Genomic DNA, 5,010 nt, shown 5'->3' with positions numbered 1-5,010 from the left:
AAACCAGTCTAATTGCTACAACATGGATACACATCCAGACGACTTCCAGAGGGTGTCTAAATGTTCAGTGTAGTGTATAGATCAGAAGCATACTTTCGAAATGATTTATACTCACACTCATTTTCTCTCTTCTTTTACTTCCAGACCTTTCATCATCACTCACGGCCACTGGTCAGAACAGGTCACTAGACACTGACACCGTGACCATTCCAGATTTCCCGGTTCTCCGTGATCATAACGCAACTGTTGACCAGTCCTGTTCCTACCGTCCAGAATCACCACAGGAGAAAACCAACGTGCCATTCATCGTAAGATTTTTGTTTTGTTTTGAAAATTAGTGCCTTATTCTAGCTTTGCAAAAAAACGAGAAAGTGTCTTTGACAGATACCATCCAAATAATACATTATGAAAACAAGTACAAGTTCATTTCTACTCATGTTAATCGTTTATGCTTTCTGTGCTGAGCGACATATGGATTGAATTTCTTTCGTAACTCACCTCCCGTCAACCTGCAAAACTATATCTGTCGAAGTAGTCTCAAATAAAGTTAGTATGCTTCCGAATAAAAAATATAAAAAAGGGTATTTTCTGAAATTTGTAATTATAGACCAAAACAAAACATTCACGAGTATGTTGTTGACCTGATGGTCTTTATGGTAGACAGCAAGAGTTGCATGTTCAAGAAGTTTAAGCAGTACATTTGAAAGAGCAAGGTAATTTAAGGTGGTATAATTTTAATGGTAGGTTCCACTGTATAAAGGCGACATGGAGGGTATCTTTGACGGACTCATTCAACATTCATACCCATGCACATCACCTCAAACACATAAGCTTTGTTCTTGAGTCAAATGTATTGGCTTCATAAATATTGTGAATTTGTGTCCGTTTGCAGATTGGCTTATCTATGAATTTTTTCGAAAATATCTTGCGATCTACGTACGCATAATGTAACACGTGAAGAAGAACATAAAAAGTTCGTCAAAAGGAATCTAATTTGCATTTCAACCCATTTGCCTTCCTTATTGTTAATTTTTTCTTCATAAAGACTACTTGAAATAATCAAAATGTTTAACCATTTCAAGGCCTCTGAACACGTTTAAAAAAAATGCAGGTCTTTGCTCACTATATCAGATCTGCCAAGGCTCAGTTTACACAGGAAAAATCATCTGTCGACTTGAACACATACCAATAATCAACAGCCTCACTGCTTCTTGGAGCTGGATTTTGTGTGTGGAATGAATTACACATGTGGCGTTTTAGAATATAATTCATAGAAGATGTACATTCGTGCAGAAAGGCTTTGATTTAATAATTAGGTCTTCGTGATGTTCTCTTAAAATAACTAACATGTGTTCCCTTTACCGGGCCTCTGAACCAGTTTTGTGAATATGCAGGTTAAACTCGTGCTTTTTCTGTGTTATCAGTGTATTTCTCATCCAGGCATGGATGCGTGCTCTTAAATGGACAGCCCTTCCCGTGTAAACGATTGGGTTCAAAATCTCAAATCTTACCACTACCAGGCTTTTACATGGGATATGGCCATCCTTCCGTTTTGAAAAATACCAGAACTGAACACTCTGTATGGGTACTCTCTTTGGGAATGTAGAATTTTATGAATTAATTTCTTTAACGCCACACGTGTAAAACATTCCCTAAAAAAATCCCGGCAGCTCCAAAAACCAGTCAGGATGTTTATTCCTGGTATATGTTCAAGTCAAGAGATTTTATTTTCTGTAAAAGTCTTCGCAGATCTGTGTAGTGAGCAATCCTGTTTTGAAAAAGGACGTGCCTTTAAGCCTGTATAGACGGTTTGATTGTTGAGATACCTGGTGGCAATGACCGCACGGGTGGCAAGAGGTAGTAATGCACAGATGACAACAAACCGACCTGCATTTAAAAAAAAAGTTAGGAGGCCTTGATAGGGGGAAACATTTTGTTAATTTTCAGAATCTTTATGAAGAAATAATGAACGAGAAGAAAGTCTGGCCTTGAAGTAAATGCAAATTAAACTATGTATACTTTTGAAAAACTTTTTCTGTTCTTATTCACATGTTAAAATGTGTGCAGAGATCGTTAGTTACTTCCAAACAACCATGTTTCAGGCAACAGGCAAACGGACAATACTGGACACAGGCTATGCTGACCGGCTCATGGACTGACTACCTGATGCAGGAGTAGACCAACAGTGGTAAAAGTCGGGAACAAAATGTTGCAGAATGTGAACCATGTACCGGACCACGTGACAACCCAGTATCATCTTCAAACCATGCAGGAATCTGTTCAACACAGTCACACGATTTTTAAAAGTATATTTCAGCCTTCTGTAGCTCAGGGAGTTTGAACCCCACTCTTCATCCGTTTGGGAAAGTATTCTGATTGTTTTGACTGCACAGGTTGGTAATGGTACTCTGATGCTTCTGCCGAGAAACCCCACTCGCTAGCGCACCAGCTGCTTGTTATGGGTAAGCGACGTGCCTGTATTTCCTGCAAAGCAAGACAGAATAAAACAGCAGCTTAGTTTGAGCTTTTAAGACATTCGTACCAGAGAAAACGTGTACGTGTTTGTTTGGAGAGGATGGATAGAATCATAAGACACGCTGTGTCTATGTGACGTAGAGCAGGTTTTCAAATTCATGCTGAAGCACTGTGTGATCGCTATTTTTTGGGGCATATATCTTACCTTGATTTCAGATAGACTGGGAACCGAAATGAGGATGTTTACATGAATAAACTATGCTGATATGTATGTGTTTAGAAATAAAGAATAGTTTTAATGATATATGATGGTGTGGTTTTTTTTTAACCCAATGTGATATTTTTGTATTTGAAAACAAATTGTACACTCTGTTGTCAATTTTACTTTCAGATAAATAAATCTATCATAATGGAAATCATCTGTTTGTGTTGTGTTACTTACCCATTTTGATCAATGTTGAGTCGTCCATATTCCTGTGTGTTCGCATATTATGCAGTTTGAAGGTAGTAGATGTCCGAGCAAACATAGGAGGATGTGCTGTTAGGCTGTCTATCTCCTCATCCAGGTTTTCCAGATATTTGAATTTCGTTCCCTCTTGGAGTTTCTGCACTGACACCTGATAAGCAAAATACACGTATCACTCTGTGATCATGGCAACAATAATCATCTGTATGCCCCGTTCAAAAATTACTTTGAGATTCTAAGGTATACACAGAAATTGTACTGGATCACAAAAACAACACGAACAGTAGTACATGTAATGTATATATTCAGTTTAAAAATTCATGCAATGAGAGTCAATAACCCGATTTAACCCCAGGTAGATTCAGGGTCCCACTGACTGAATCTCATATGGTTGCTTTTCGGCACACACCACACATTTTTAATGGAACTGTGAGGTTTTGTTAATACAGTAAAATAATATAGTAGCAACGTACTGTCTGTTCGTGACGTTTGAGAATACCGATCTATGCACTAACGCATTGTCTTTTTGTAGTGTGACTGTCCGACATTGCGTACTCCTAAAAATCAATGATCAAAAAGTTTGAACTGCTGTAATCGTGTTTCAGCATAATATATGTCTGACAGTGCTTATTTGCTTCCAAAACGGCTTGCGATATCACTAGCCATCAGCGTTTCGCCACTGCTCAGAAAATCTTATGATTTCAGATCTAGTTTGAGATCAGAAATCACGTGTGCTCGTTTAAAAAACTAAATTCATTTATTACTTCCCTTTGACCGTTTCGCAAGAAAAATGTCAGGATCACTATTAGTATTAGCACATGAAAGCAGCCCACCGCCATTTCAAAAAAGTTTCACTGTTTAGTAGTGTCGATGTCATGTAGTGTTTTACTGTCGCAAATAAAAATACCAGGATAATTGCAGTTTGGCCCGCAAGAAACAGACTTTGCGCAATGTTAACTTGCTGTCTACATGTTTTGTTGTGTGACTGAAAAATTACTCAGAATTCCAAGAGAAAATAAGGATAGTCGCGTGTGAACATCACTGTGGAAACATTTATTCTAAACTGGGCAGTTCAAGGACGAAATCCTTGATTAAAGATAGGAAAATAAACAACACCAGATGCCTGAAATAATAGCATAAATCAATGATCTTTACATGCTTACAGATCTGTGGAAGCACATCAACTGATCTGTGAAAAACACACCTGACGTCGATCTAGCATGCAAGAGGTAGCGACTACGGACTAGTAGTGTGTCAACATCACAACAAAGAGAATCACATACCATTTCGTATTGCCGCTTATGCTGGCTCTGTTTCAAGCAGTTCCTTGTGGCCTCGCCAGCATTTTGACGACGAAGAGGCTCAAACGGGCACGCTAAAACCTCAGGCTGGCTGAAAACCGGTCCGTATTCCACTTGTCTTCCTCACTGCTTGAGCCGGCCATGTTTGTTGTTCAAGGCTCGTGACGTAGCACACGTATGTGCACAAGGTCATGAGCCAAGACTGCGCGCGCGATGGAACGATTCAGAACAACCAAAAAACGAGTCAAAGTATACTTTTTGGATTTCTGTGTTCATTTTTACACACGCATTTGTGGTTGATGAATTAAGAGGGTCAACATATCAAAAGTGACCCTAAACCTTGGACTTTTCCTTTAAGAAATCGATCCAAAAATTATTTCATCTTATTCTTTATTATTTTCTGATTCCAAAAACATATAGATAGGTTGTATTCAAAACAAGCTCAGAAAGTTAACAAGTATACAGAAAAGCGCGCTTTCCTGCTTAGCACAATACGCTGCCGCGCTATTCTGGCGTGCTAGTTCACTGCGTTTTGCAGGTGGGAGGTGAGCGATTTCCTTCTCGCGGGGATTGACGAAACTGTACTGTCTTGGTGAAAAAATACAGTGCGTTCAGTTTCATTCTGTGAGTTCGACAGCTTGACTAAATGTAGTAATTTCGCCTTACGCGACTTGTTTTTTTCTTTATTGAAAAGTACGAAAGGTACGGTAAAGTTTGACCTATACTGATGTGATACTGCCTGAAGAGGAATACTGTACGCTGCAAGTG

The 5,010-nt window shown here is 38.9% G+C and overlaps 1 long non-coding RNA gene across 1 annotated transcript; it reads right to left on the bottom strand.

Moving 5' to 3' along the window:
- Positions 1 to 294: 294 nt before the first annotated feature.
- LOC138978987 (uncharacterized) lies at positions 295 to 4,580 on the bottom strand. The gene is made up of 3 exons (XR_011459880.1): positions 4,225 to 4,580; positions 2,918 to 3,092; positions 295 to 2,484 (listed from the first exon to the last, which is right to left on the bottom strand). It is a non-coding gene; the product is annotated as an uncharacterized lncRNA (long non-coding RNA).
- Positions 4,581 to 5,010: the final 430 nt, after the last annotated feature.

This window comes from Littorina saxatilis, linkage group LG10 (genome assembly GCF_037325665.1).
Source record: "Littorina saxatilis isolate snail1 linkage group LG10, US_GU_Lsax_2.0, whole genome shotgun sequence".
NCBI lineage: Eukaryota > Metazoa > Mollusca > Gastropoda > Littorinimorpha > Littorinidae > Littorina > Littorina saxatilis.
This window is presented reverse-complemented; position numbering and strand designations above follow the sequence as displayed.